The 14,689-nt window shown below is 50.6% G+C and overlaps 4 non-coding genes across 4 annotated transcripts; all 4 read right to left on the minus strand.

The window, feature by feature from the left end:
* Nucleotides 1–570: 570 nt before the first annotated feature.
* On the minus strand, nt 571–711 carry LOC138496532 (U4 spliceosomal RNA). Its single transcript, XR_011278035.1, has one exon. It is a non-coding gene; the product is annotated as a U4 spliceosomal RNA (small nuclear RNA).
* Nucleotides 712–4,219: 3,508 nt separating this feature from the next.
* On the minus strand, nt 4,220–4,360 carry LOC138496534 (U4 spliceosomal RNA). The gene has a single exon (XR_011278037.1). It is a non-coding gene; the product is annotated as a U4 spliceosomal RNA (small nuclear RNA).
* Nucleotides 4,361–7,864: 3,504 nt separating this feature from the next.
* On the minus strand, nt 7,865–8,005 carry LOC138496535 (U4 spliceosomal RNA). The gene has a single exon (XR_011278038.1). It is a non-coding gene; the product is annotated as a U4 spliceosomal RNA (small nuclear RNA).
* A 3,508-nt stretch (nt 8,006–11,513) lies between these two features.
* Nucleotides 11,514–11,654, minus strand: LOC138496656 (U4 spliceosomal RNA). The gene has a single exon (XR_011278148.1). It is a non-coding gene; the product is annotated as a U4 spliceosomal RNA (small nuclear RNA).
* Between the last annotated feature and the right edge of the window lie 3,035 nt (nt 11,655–14,689).

Genomic DNA, 14,689 nt, shown 5'->3' on the forward strand with positions numbered 1-14,689 from the left:
CTTCCCTGGACCACTAGTGCCCCGGAAGTTGATTCGTCACACCAAGAGAGGTCGGGTTGTTGACTCCACGTGAATATGTGTCTATAGAATGCATGGGGACAGAAATGCCCTTTTGCCTCTCTTGGGAAGACTGAGATGGTGAGCGAAGGCCAAAGGTAAAGCGACCCCTCTGCTGCGGTTGGCTTCAGTGGCAGCCAGACCTCCCTGAGTAACCATCCAACAATCTGATGACTTTCGCAAGAGCAGATGTGGCAAAGAGGATCGAAGGCAGACAGGTCACTGTCTGCTAGGTTCTGAAAGCTCATGGTTTTCATGTCGTGAGATCAGGAAGGCAGCGAGACAACTGAGGCGCTTAATGCACCTGCTGCATGGTCACGGTTCCATAGACTTCGCTGCGCCGCTTGGAGTTTACGAATGCGCTAGCTTCTGGAAGTAAACCCCTTTGTTGAGGGTAGGCCACGAGAGAACAAAAAATAGAAGGGATGGGTTCCGAAAAACACACCCCTCTTGCTAGGTCTTCTCCAGTGGAGTAAAAGCGTCATTGTCTCCTTTTCAAACAAATCGGTTCAGCCTCCGTAGAGACTGTCAAAAATTACCAATTCCAGCTATATTTCAAGCTGTCATGGCGGGGTATTGGGTAAAGTTTTCAATAAGCAATAATCGCGCCTCGGTTAAACCTCATGAGCTACGATACTGCCACTGCGCAAAGCTAAAGCACCTGACCCAGAGGCCCGTGCGCCCCGGGAATGGATTCCCATTTAACTTGCACTGATCCCAGCAAGCTCCATCCTGAGCATCCTTTGTCAAACTCATAAAACCGCCTGGATTCCAGTGCCGAGATTTGTTGAGGTGAACACCTGTATCATCTTGCGCTCACCAAACTGACAGCAAATATAGTAGCAAGGTATGCATAGGATTCTGGGAGTAAACATGCAAATGAGCAGGCTGCTACCTGTGCGCTCTTTCCCTTAGCATGATCGGTGGCCTGTTGGCAAGTGACCCCGCCCTCCTGAGAGATTATTGGGCAGGCCGCTGCCAAGGCAACATGGGAGAGGCTTGAGAATGCAAAGAGCCATTGGAGGATTGCACAGGAGCGAGGACAGCATCGAGAAATGGGCTCCTTTGGGGACAGGTGAAGTGATGCTCCACCAGGACGACCAGCTGTTTCTGCAGTGCAGCCAGGACATTGACAAGAAGTGAATCAATTTGTCTCTGAGCGTTCCAACTGTTGACCAAACCATTACAATTTCGATACATTTCCATGCCATCACATACCTACCTGTTTGTGATAATTGCACTTGTCCTTGAAAATAGACCCGATTTTGCAGGGGACTCTGGGAAAAGTGAAAAGGTCCTATGTAATTCACGTCTTGTACCCTGTCTCATAGGGCGGACCCTGCAATTCTACTTCCACTCCACTGCCAAAAATGAAGCGGCCTTGCCCTGTTCAGGCTTTTTGCTGTAGCCCCTGGGCCTTTGCAGAGCCATCTGCTTAGTGTGGCTCTGCCACTGAGGTCAGAAGAGAACATTTAGCCTGAGAAACGGCTGTCTGTGTGTGCAGCTTGGAGAAGACACTGTTGCCATGGGAAAGACATGCCTGTTTGCTGTGCAAATGAAGTGCAGACACAGACAGAAGAGACCACTTGACTGGTAGGAATTGAAGAACCTGACCAAGAGTGAGGAATTAGACCATCCGCACGGGGAGTGTGCGCTCCGCCTGGGCTGGTTTGATACTTTTAAAAAAGAAATGGAATGTTGGTAGGTAAACCTCCTGGAAATGTGTGGGGCTATTCCGCACACATTTCCCAATGGACACTGCACAACAAACACATAGTCAAGTGCACTCTGGGGGACACAGTCTACCGGTGCGGTCCTCCTGTCACATTTAGCTGCAATGTGACAGCCATGGGTACATCAAAGCATCTCTGAAGGGGGAAGGCAACGCCTTCCTCCGGCCCTGGTCAGCCTACTTAAAATAGCAAAGGCTCCATCGATATGCCCTGCCTATTGTTAGGTTCTCTCTGATGGCAGCGCATACTGATGAGAGTTAAGTGAAGCAGGCCTGCCAAGAGGCCTGTTCACAGAACTAACACAGGGCAGGAAACCCCAACACCTTTTTCATATGCAATGTGTCAGCTTGAAGCTAGCTCCCACCCCTCTGTATGAAGGCCATTGAATGTCATGTGTGGAACAACTGTTTACAGTAGGCAACCGCTGCAGGGCCACCCCCTTTCAGAGGGAAGATATATGTGATTTGATGCAGACAGTCTGTTCTCGAGCTCAATTAACCAGAGAGCCACTTTGATCCACAGGAGACAGGAAGATGGGTGCGGCTTAGTAGTACATGTTGTCACCCCTTACCTTTCCTGTTGCAAAGCACTCTGGTCATGACCTTACGCATGACAGAAGATTGGTGGTGGGGACCCAGGATTGGGTCTTTAAGGTAGGCTTAGCATGCTCCAATCACTGGGGCCCATTTGGCTTTAAAAGAGGGCTGAGCCCCTCACTAAGCAGATCATCCGACGACTTCAAAAGGAGTACGAAGAAGGACTCATTCGGACCCTCTGTGATGGTACAGTCTGCCTCACGGCTTCCGCCAGTGAAGGAAGTCCAGGATTTCCAAGAGGGAAGCAAAATACCTCCCAAAACATCTCCCAGGGAACAGAGGGAGATACCCGACTCAGAGGATCCATCAAGCAGCACCAGAACCGGTACCCAGCCAGCACACAGCGTGCCCTGCTAGGTTAAGCCAGCAAGCTTCCTAGGTGGGAAGTGCCAGAGAGTCTCTGAACAAAGGACAAGGCCGTTGCCGGCAAACACTCTTCTCAGCTTTGGGTCGGCCGCCTTAAACGTCGACCCAAGCATTGAGAAGAAGCTCGGAGGAGTGCCACAACAAGCATCAACCAGCGTCCATCTTTTAAGGACTTTTTCGAAGCAGTCGAGCTCTCAAACTGCGACCGGCTGCACCACTGTGGCTGTTCTCACGCTGCAGTCACTAAAGCCGTCTGAGAACCCTCGACCAGCGTTCCAGATCCACCAACCAGCACACAGACAACGATTCTTCACCCCGAGCCGCCGGGTAGGGCAGCCTGCAGCCGTCCGCCCAGCCTCGCTTACCAAACTGCCTGCCAACTGATATCCGCATCTGTCGTCCCTCTTGAACTCTGTCGCCGGAGCTACAAAGCATGCTGGAAGCCACTCGATGCTGTCGAGTACCAAGATCATCTCAAACACCAGTTACATTGTGGTTCTGTCCCCCTGGTCCTTCTCCGAAGGCCCTTAGTGACATTTACGACCTCTTGCTCCCTTGCTGCTGCAACCAAATAACCTTGAACAGTTCAGACTGATTGCTTTACCGACTGCACTCCTGTCAGTATCCAGAGTGCATCCCTCTCCTTTGTGAAACTGTCTGTCCCCTGTTTTCCTTTATAGGGTGGGTTGTATTTTGTAGTGTGTTAGAACTGTCTGTTGTATTAATACTAAAGTAGATATTTGTATACAACCTTGACTGGACAGTCCCTTTTATCAGTGGGTCACAATTGTTTTTTCGCTCTGTTGCAACTAACCAGCCTGACGTTCCGTCCACTGTTCGGACCCCTTCCGGTGTACTAGAGGTGTGGGACTGATTGATGGTCTAGAAAGCGATATTCCTCCCTGGACCACTAGTGCCCCGGAAGTTGATTCGTCACACCAAGAGAGGTCGGGTTGTTGACTCCACGTGAATATGTGTCTATAGAATGCATGGGGACAGAAATGCCCTTTTGCCTCTCTTGGGAAGACTGAGATGGTGAGCGAAGGCCAAAGGTAAAGCGACCCCTCTGCTGCGGTTGGCTTCAGTGGCAGCCAGACCTCCCTGAGTAACCATCCAACAATCTGATGACTTTCGCAAGAGCAGATGTGGCAAAGAGGATCGAAGGCAGACAGGTCACTGTCTGCTAGGTTCTGAAAGCTCATGGTTTTCATGTCGTGAGATCAGGAAGGCAGCGAGACAACTGAGGCGCTTAATGCACCTGCTGCATGGTCACGGTTCCATAGACTTCGCTGCGCCGCTTGGAGTTTACGAATGCGCTAGCTTCTGGAAGTAAACCCCTTTGTTGAGAGTAGGCCACGAGAGAACAAAGAATAGAAGGGATGGGTTCCGAAAAACACACCCCTCTTGCTAGGTCTTCTCCAGTGGAGTAAAAGCGTCATTGTCTCCTTTTCAAACAAATCGGTTCAGCCTCCGTAGAGACTGTCAAAAATTACCAATTCCAGCTATATTTCAAGCTGTCATGGCGGGGTATTGGGTAAAGTTTTCAATAAGCAATAATCGCGCCTCGGTTAAACCTCATGAGCTACGATACTGCCACTGCGCAAAGCTAAAGCACCTGACCCAGAGGCCCGTGCGCCCCGGGAATGGATTCCCATTTAACTTGCACTGATCCCAGCAAGCTCCATCCTGAGCATCCTTTGTCAAACTCATAAAACCGCCTGGATTCCAGTGCCGAGATTTGTTGAGGTGAACACCTGTATCATCTTGCGCTCACCAAACTGACAGCAAATATAGTAGCAAGGTATGCATAGGATTCTGGGAGTAAACATGCAAATGAGCAGGCTGCTACCTGTGCGCTCTTTCCCTTAGCATGATCGGTGGCCTGTTGGCAAGTGACCCCGCCCTCCTGAGAGATTATTGGGCAGGCCGCTGCCAAGGCAACATGGGAGAGGCTTGAGAATGCAAAGAGCCATTGGAGGATTGCACAGGAGCGAGGACAGCATCGAGAAATGGGCTCCTTTGGGGACAGGTGAAGTGATGCTCCACCAGGACGACCAGCTGTTTCTGCAGTGCAGCCAGGACATTGACAAGAAGTGAATCAATTTGTCTCTGAGCGTTCCAACTGTTGACCAAACCATTACAATTTCGATACATTTCCATGCCATCACATACCTACCTGTTTGTGATAATTGCACTTGTCCTTGAAAATAGACCCGATTTTGCAGGGGACTCTGGGAAAAGTGAAAAGGTCCTATGTAATTCACGTCTTGTACCCTGTCTCATAGGGCGGACCCTGCAATTCTACTTCCACTCCACTGCCAAAAATGAAGCGGCCTTGCCCTGTTCAGGCTTTTTGCTGTAGCCCCTGGGCCTTTGCAGAGCCATCTGCTTAGTGTGGCTCTGCCACTGAGGTCAGAAGAGAACATTTAGCCTGAGAAACGGCTGTCTGTGTGTGCAGCTTGGAGAAGACACTGTTGCCATGGGAAAGACATGCCTGTTTGCTGTGCAAATGAAGTGCAGACACAGACAGAAGAGACCACTTGACTGGTAGGAATTGAAGAACCTGACCAAGAGTGAGGAATTAGACCATCCGCACGGGGAGTGTGCGCTCCGCCTGGGCTGGTTTGATACTTTTAAAAAAGAAATGGAATGTTGGTAGGTAAACCTCCTGGAAATGTGTGGGGCTATTCCGCACACATTTCCCAATGGACACTGCACAACAAACACATAGTCAAGTGCACTCTGGGGGACACAGTCTACCGGTGCGGTCCTCCTGTCACATTTAGCTGCAATGTGACAGCCATGGGTACATCAAAGCATCTCTGAAGGGGGAAGGCAACGCCTTCCTCCGGCCCTGGTCAGCCTACTTAAAATAGCAAAGGCTCCATCGATATGCCCTGCCTATTGTTAGGTTCTCTCTGATGGCAGCGCATACTGATGAGAGTTAAGTGAAGCAGGCCTGCCAAGAGGCCTGTTCACAGAACTAACACAGGGCAGGAAACCCCAACACCTTTTTCATATGCAATGTGTCAGCTTGAAGCTAGCTCCCACCCCTCTGTATGAAGGCCATTGAATGTCATGTGTGGAACAACTGTTTACAGTAGGCAACCGCTGCAGGGCCACCCCCTTTCAGAGGGAAGATATATGTGATTTGATGCAGTCTGTTCTCGAGCTCAATTAACCAGAGAGCCACTTTGATCCACAGGAGACAGGAAGATGGGTGCGGCTTAGTAGTACATGTTGTCACCCCTTACCTTTCCTGTTGCAAAGCACTCTGGTCATGACCTTACGCATGACAGAAGATTGGTCGTGGGGACCCAGGATTGGGTCATTAAGGTAGGCTTAGCATGCTCCAATCACTGGGGCCCATTTGGCTTTAAAAGAGGGCTGAGCCCCTCACTAAGCAGATCATCCGACGACTTCAAAAGGAGTACGAAGAAGGACTCATTCGGACCCTCGGTGATGGTACAGTCTGCCTCACGGCTTCCGCCAGTGAAGGAAGTCCAGGATTTCCAAGAGGGAAGCAAAATACCTCCCAAAACATCTCCCAGGGAACAGAGGGAGATACCCGACTCAGAGGATCCATCAAGCAGCACCAGAACCGGTACCCAGCCAGCACACAGCGTGCCCTGCTAGGTTAAGCCAGCAAGCTTCCTAGGTGGGAAGTGCCAGAGAGTCTCTGAACAAAGGACAAGGCCGTTGCCGGCAAACACTCTTCTCAGCTTTGGGTCGGCCGCCTTAAACGTCGACCCAAGCATTGAGAAGAAGCTCGGAGGAGTGCCACAACAAGCATCAACCAGCGTCCATCTTTTAAGGACTTTTTCGAAGCAGTTGAGCTCTCAAACTGCGACCGGCTGCACCACTGTGGCTGTTCTCACGCTGCAGTCACTAAAGCCGTCTGAGAACCCTCGACCAGCATTCCAGATCCACCAACCAGCACACAGACAACGATTCTTCACCCCGAGCCGCCGGGTAGGGCAGCCTGCAGCCGTCCGCCCAGCCTCGCTTACCAAACTGCCTGCCAACTGATATCCGCATCTGTCGTCCCTCTTGAACTCTGTCGCCGGAGCTACAAAGCATGCTGGAAGCCACTCGATGCTGTCGAGTACCAAGATCATCTCAAACACCAGTTACATTGTGGTTCTGTCCCCCTGGTCCTTCTCCGAAGGCCCTTAGTGACATTTACGACCTCTTGCTCCCTTGCTGCTGCAACCAAATAACCTTGAACAGTTCAGACTGATTGCTTTACCGACTGCACTCCTGTCAGTATCCAGAGTGCATCCCTCTCCTTTGTGAAACTGTCTGTCCCCTGTTTTCCTTTATAGGGTGGGTTGTATTTTGTAGTGTGTTAGAACTGTCTGTTGTATTAATACTAAAGTAGATATTTGTATACAACCTTGACTGGACAGTCCCTTTTATCAGTGGGTCACAATTGTTTTTTCGCTCTGTTGCAACTAACCAGCCTGACGTTCCGTCCACTGTTCGGACCCCTTCCGGTGTACTAGAGGTGTGGGACTGATTGATGGTCTAGAAAGCGATATTCCTCCCTGGACCACTAGTGCCCCGGAAGTTGATTCGTCACACCAAGAGAGGTCGGGTTGTGGACTCCACGTGAATATGTGTCTATAGAATGCATGGGGACAGAAATGCCCTTTTGCCTCTCTTGGGAAGACTGAGATGGTGAGCGAAGGCCAAAGGTAAAGCGACCCCTCTGCTGCGGTTGGCTTCAGTGGCAGCCAGACCTCCCTGAGTAACCATCCAACAATCTGATGACTTTCGCAAGAGCAGATGTGGCAAAGAGGATCGAAGGCAGACAGGTCACTGTCTGCTAGGTTCTGAAAGCTCATGGTTTTCATGTCGTGAGATCAGGAAGGCAGCGAGACAACTGAGGCGCTTAATGCACCTGCTGCATGGTCACGGTTCCATAGACTTCGCTGCGCCGCTTGGAGTTTACAAATGCGCTAGCTTCTGGAAGTAAACCCCTTTGTTGAGGGCAGGCCACGAGAGAACAAAGAATAGAAGGGATGGGTTCCGAAAAACACACCCCTCTTGCTAGGTCTTCTCCAGTGGAGTAAAAGCGTCATTGTCTCCTTTTCAAACAAACCGGTTCAGCCTCCGTAGAGACTGTCAAAAATTACCAATTCCAGCTATATTTCAAGCTGTCATGGCGGGGTATTGGGTAAAGTTTTCAATAAGCAATAATCGCGCCTCGGTTAAACCTCATGAGCTACGATACTGCCACTGCGCAAAGCTAAAGCACCTGACCCAGAGGCCCGTGCGCCCCGGGAATGGATTCCCATTTAACTTGCACTGATCCCAGCAAGCTCCATCCTGAGCATCCTTTGTCAAACTCATAAAACCGCCTGGATTCCAGTGCCGAGATTTGTTGAGGTGAACACCTGTATCATCTTGCGCTCACCAAACTGACAGCAAATATAGTAGCAAGGTATGCATAGGATTCTGGGAGTAAACATGCAAATGAGCAGGCTGCTACCTGTGCGCTCTTTCCCTTAGCATGATCGGTGGCCTGTTGGCAAGTGACCCCGCCCTCCTGAGAGATTATTGGGCAGGCCGCTGCCAAGGCAACATGGGAGAGGCTTGAGAATGCAAAGAGCCATTGGAGGATTGCACAGGAGCGAGGACAGCATCGAGAAATGGGCTCCTTTGGGGACAGGTGAAGTGATGCTCCACCAGGACGACCAGCTGTTTCTGCAGTGCAGCCAGGACATTGACAAGAAGTGAATCAATTTGTCTCTGAGCGTTCCAACTGTTGACCAAACCATTACAATTTCGATACATTTCCATGCCATCACATACCTACCTGTTTGTGATAATTGCACTTGTCCTTGAAAATAGACCCGATTTTGCAGGGGAATCTGGGAAAAGTGAAAAGGTCCTATGTAATTCACGTCTTGTACCCTGTCTCATAGGGCGGACCCTGCAATTCTACTTCCACTCCACTGCCAAAAATGAAGCGGCCTTGCCCTGTTCAGGCTTTTTGCTGTAGCCCCTGGGCCTTTGCAGAGCCATCTGCTTAGTGTGGCTCTGCCACTGAGGTCAGAAGACAACATTTAGCCTGAGAAACGGCTGTCTGTGTGTGCAGCTTGGAGAAGACACTGTTGCCATGGGAAAGACATGCCTGTTTGCTGTGCAAATGAAGTGCAGACACAAACAGAAGAGACCACTTGACTGGTAGGAATTGAAGAACCTGACCAAGAGTGAGGAATTAGACCATCCGCACGGGGAGTGTGCGCTCCGCCTGGGCTGGTTTGATACTTTTAAAAAAGAAATGGAATGTTGGTAGGTAAACCTCCTGGAAATGTGTGGGGCTATTCCGCACACATTTCCCAATGGACACTGCACAACAAACACATAGTCAAGTGCACTCTGGGGGACACAGTCTACCGGTGCGGTCCTCCTGTCACATTTAGCTGCAATGTGACAGCCATGGGTACATCAAAGCATCTCTGAAGGGGGAAGGCAACGCCTTCCTCCGGCCCTGGTCAGCCTACTTAAAATAGCAAAGGCTCCATCGATATGCCCTGCCTATTGTTAGGTTCTCTCTGATGGCAGCGCATACTGATGAGAGTTAAGTGAAGCAGGCCTGCCAAGAGGCCTGTTCACAGAACTAACACAGGGCAGGAAACCCCAACACCTTTTTCATATGCAATGTGTCAGCTTGAAGCTAGCTCCCACCCCTCTGTATGAAGGCCATTGAATGTCATGTGTGGAACAACTGTTTACAGTAGGCAACCGCTGCAGGGCCACCCCCTTTCAGAGGGAAGATATATGTGATTTGATGCAGACAGTCTGTTCTCGAGCTCAATTAACCAGAGAGCCACTTTGATCCACAGGAGACAGGAAGATGGGTGCGGCTTAGTAGTACATGTTGTCACCCCTTACCTTTCCTGTTGCAAAGCACTCTGGTCATGACCTTACGCATGACAGAAGATTGGTGGTGGGGACCCAGGATTGGGTCATTAAGGTAGGCTTAGCATGCTCCAATCACTGGGGCCCATTTGGCTTTAAAAGAGGGCTGAGCCCCTCACTAAGCAGATCATCCGACGACTTCAAAAGGAGTACGAAGAAGGACTCATTCGGACCCTCGGTGATGGTACAGTCTGCCTCACGGCTTCCGCCAGTGAAGGAAGTCCAGGATTTCCAAGAGGGAAGCAAAATACCTCCCAAAACATCTCCCAGGGAACAGAGGGAGATACCCGACTCAGAGGATCCATCAAGCAGCACCAGAACCGGTACCCAGCCAGCACACAGCGTGCCCTGCTAGGTTAAGCCAGCAAGCTTCCTAGGTGGGAAGTGCCAGAGAGTCTCTGAACAAAGGACAAGGCCGTTGCCGGCAAACACTCTTCTCAGCTTTGGGTCGGCCGCCTTAAACGTCGACCCAAGCATTGAGAAGAAGCTCGGAGGAGTGCCACAACAAGCATCAACCAGCGTCCATCTTTTAAGGACTTTTTCGAAGCAGTCGAGCTCTCAAACTGCGACCGGCTGCACCACTGTGGCTGTTCTCACGCTGCAGTCACTAAAGCCGTCTGAGAACCCTCGACCAGCGTTCCAGATCCACCAACCAGCACACAGACAACGATTCTTCACCCCGAGCCGCCGGGTAGGGCAGCCTGCAGCCGTCCGCCCAGCCTCGCTTACCAAACTGCCTGCCAACTGATATCCGCATCTGTCGTCCCTCTTGAACTCTGTCGCCGGAGCTACAAAGCATGCTGGAAGCCACTCGATGCTGTCGAGTACCAAGATCATCTCAAACACCAGTTACATTGTGGTTCTGTCCCCCTGGTCCTTCTCCGAAGGCCCTTAGTGACATTTACGACCTCTTGCTCCCTTGCTGCTGCAACCAAATAACCTTGAACAGTTCAGACTGATTGCTTTACCGACTGCACTCCTGTCAGTATCCAGAGTGCATCCCTCTCCTTTGTGAAACTGTCTGTCCCCTGTTTTCCTTTATAGGGTGGGTTGTATTTTGTAGTGTGTTAGAACTGTCTGTTGTATTAATACTAAAGTAGATATTTGTATACAACCTTGACTGGACAGTCCCTTTTATCAGTGGGTCACAATTGTTTTTTCGCTCTGTTGCAACTAACCAGCCTGACGTTCCGTCCACTGTTCGGACCCCTTCCGGTGTACTAGAGGTATGGGACTGATTGATGGTCTAGAAAGCGATATTCCTCCCTGGACCACTAGTGCCCCGGAAGTTGATTCGTCACACCAAGAGAGGTCGGGTTGTTGACTCCACGTGAATATGTGTCTATAGAATGCATGGGGACAGAAATGCCCTTTTGCCTCTCTTGGGAAGACTGAGATGGTGAGCGAAGGCCAAAGGTAAAGCGACCCCTCTGCTGCGGTTGGCTTCAGTGGCAGCCAGACCTCCCTGAGTAACCATCCAACAATCTGATGACTTTCGCAAGAGCAGATGTGGCAAAGAGGATCGAAGGCAGACAGGTCACTGTCTGCTAGGTTCTGAAAGCTCATGGTTTTCATGTCGTGAGATCAGGAAGGCAGCGAGACAACTGAGGCGCTTAATGCACCTGCTGCATGGTCACGGTTCCATAGACTTCGCTGCGCCGCTTGGAGTTTACGAATGCGCTAGCTTCTGGAAGTAAACCCCTTTGTTGAGGGTAGGCCACGAGAGAACAAAGAATAGAAGGGATGGGTTCCGAAAAACACACCCCTCTTGCTAGGTCTTCTCCAGTGGAGTAAAAGCGTCATTGTCTCCTTTTCAAACAAATCGGTTCAGCCTCCGTAGAGACTGTCAAAAATTACCAATTCCAGCTATATTTCAAGCTGTCATGGCGGGGTATTGGGTAAAGTTTTCAATAAGCAATAATCACGCCTCGGTTAAACCTCATGAGCTACGATACTGCCACTGCGCAAAGCTAAAGCACCTGACCCAGAGGCCCGTGCGCCCCGGGAATGGATTCCCATTTAACTTGCACTGATCCCAGCAAGCTCCATCCTGAGCATCCTTTGTCAAACTCATAAAACCGCCTGGATTCCAGTGCCGAGATTTGTTGAGGTGAACACCTGTATCATCTTGCGCTCACCAAACTGACAGCAAATATAGTAGCAAGGTATGCATAGGATTCTGGGAGTAAACATGCAAATGAGCAGGCTGCTACCTGTGCGCTCTTTCCGTTAGCATGATCGGTGGCCTGTTGGCAAGTGACCCCGCCCTCCTGAGAGATTATTGGGCAGGCCGCTGCCAAGGCAACATGGGAGAGGCTTGAGAATGCAAAGAGCCATTGGAGGATTGCACAGGAGCGAGGACAGCATCGAGAAATGGGCTCCTTTGGGGACAGGTGAAGTGATGCTCCACCAGGACGACCAGCTGTTTCTGCAGTGCAGCCAGGACATTGACAAGAAGTGAATCAATTTGTCTCTGAGCGTTCCAACTGTTGACCAAACCATTACAATTTCGATACATTTCCATGCCATCACATACCTACCTGTTTGTGATAATTGCACTTGTCCTTGAAAATAGACCCGATTTTGCAGGGGACTCTGGGAAAAGTGAAAAGGTCCTATGTAATTCACGTCTTGTACCCTGTCTCATAGGGCGGACCCTGCAATTCTACTTCCACTCCACTGCCAAAAATGAAGCGGCCTTGCCCTGTTCAGGCTTTTTGCTGTAGCCCCTGGGCCTTTGCAGAGCCATCTGCTTAGTGTGGCTCTGCCACTGAGGTCAGAAGAGAACATTTAGCCTGAGAAACGGCTGTCTGTGTGTGCAGCTTGGAGAAGACAATGTTGCCATGGGAAAGACATGCCTGTTTGCTGTGCAAATGAAGTGCAGACACAGACAGAAGAGACCACTTGACTGGTAGGAATTGAAGAACCTGACCAAGAGTGAGGAATTAGACCATCCGCACGGGGAGTGTGCGCTCCGCCTGGGCTGGTTTGATACTTTTAAAAAAGAAATGGAATGTTGGTAGGTAAACCTCCTGGAAATGTGTGGGGCTATTCCACACACATTTCCCAATGGACACTGCACAACAAACACATAGTCAAGTGCACTCTGGGGGACACAGTCTACCGGTGCGGTCCTCCTGTCACATTTAGCTGCAATGTGACAGCCATGGGTACATCAAAGCATCTCTGAAGGGGGAAGGCAACGCCTTCCTCCGGCCCTGGTCAGCCTACTTAAAATAGCAAAGGCTCCATCGATATGCCCTGCCTATTGTTAGGTTCTCTCTGATGGCAGCGCATACTGATGAGAGTTAAGTGAAGCAGGCCTGCCAAGAGGCCTGTTCACAGAACTAACACAGGGCAGGAAACCCCAACACCTTTTTCATATGCAATGTGTCAGCTTGAAGCTAGCTCCCACCCCTCTGTATGAAGGCCATTGAATGTCATGTGTGGAACAACTGTTTACAGTAGGCAACCGCTGCAGGGCCACCCCCTTTCAGAGGGAAGATATATGTGATTTGATGCAGACAGTCTGTTCTCGAGCTCAATTAACCAGAGAGCCACTTTGATCCACAGGAGACAGGAAGATGGGTGCGGCTTAGTAGTACATGTTGTCACCCCTTACCTTTCCTGTTGCAAAGCACTCTGGTCATGACCTTACGCATGACAGAAGATTGGTGGTGGGGACCCAGGATTGGGTCATTAAGGTAGGCTTAGCATGCTCCAATCACTGGGGCCCATTTGGCTTTAAAAGAGGGCTGAGCCCCTCACTAAGCAGATCATCCGACGACTTCAAAAGGAGTACGAAGAAGGACTCATTCGGACCCTCGGTGATGGTACAGTCTGCCTCACGGCTTCCGCCAGTGAAGGAAGTCCAGGATTTCCAAGAGGGAAGCAAAATACCTCCCAAAACATCTCCCAGGGAACAGAGGGAGATACCCGACTCAGAGGATCCATCAAGCAGCACCAGAACCGGTACCCAGCCAGCACACAGCGTGCCCTGCTAGGTTAAGCCAGCAAGCTTCCTAGGTGGGAAGTGCCAGAGAGTCTCTGAACAAAGGACAAGGCCGTTGCCGGCAAACACTCTTCTCAGCTTTGGGTCGGCCGCCTTAAACGTCGACCCAAGCATTGAGAAGAAGCTCGGAGGAGTGCCACAACAAGCATCAACCAGCGTCCATCTTTTAAGGACTTTTTCGAAGCAGTTGAGCTCTCAAACTGCGACCGGCTGCACCACTGTGGCTGTTCTCACGCTGCAGTCACTAAAGCCGTCTGAGAACCCTCGACCAGCGTTCCAGATCCACCAACCAGCACACAGACAACGATTCTTCACCCCGAGCCGCCGGGTAGGGCAGCCTGCAGCCGTCCGCCCAGCCTCGCTTACCAAACTGCCTGCCAACTGATATCCGCATCTGTCGTCCCTCTTGAACTCTGTCGCCGGAGCTACAAAGCATGCTGGAAGCCACTCGATGCTGTCGAGTACCAAGATCATCTCAAACACCAGTTACATTGTGGTTCTGTCCCCCTGGTCCTTCTCCGAAGGCCCTTAGTGACATTTACGACCTCTTGCTCCCTTGCTGCTGCAACCAAATAACCTTGAACAGTTCAGACTGATTGCTTTACCGACTGCACTCCTGTCAGTATCCAGAGTGCATCCCTCTCCTTTGTGAAACTGTCTGTCCCCTGTTTTCCTTTATAGGGTGGGTTGTATTTTGTAGTGTGTTAGAACTGTCTGTTGTATTAATACTAAAGTAGATATTTGTATACAACCTTGACTGGACAGTCCCTTTTATCAGTGGGTCACAATTGTTTTTTCGCTCTGTTGCAACTAACCAGCCTGACGTTCCTTCCACTGTTCGGACCCCTTCCGGTGTACTAGAGGTGTGGGACTGATTGATGGTCTAGAAAGCGATATTCCTCCCTGGACCACTAGTGCCCCGGAAGTTGATTCGTCACACCAAGAGAGGTCGGGTTGTTGACTCCACGTGAATATGTGTCTATAGAATGCATGGG

The sequence above is a fragment of the Ambystoma mexicanum genome, chromosome 10, assembly GCF_040938575.1.
Source record: "Ambystoma mexicanum isolate Mex_15411 chromosome 10, UKY_AmexF1_1, whole genome shotgun sequence".
NCBI lineage: Eukaryota > Metazoa > Chordata > Amphibia > Caudata > Ambystomatidae > Ambystoma > Ambystoma mexicanum.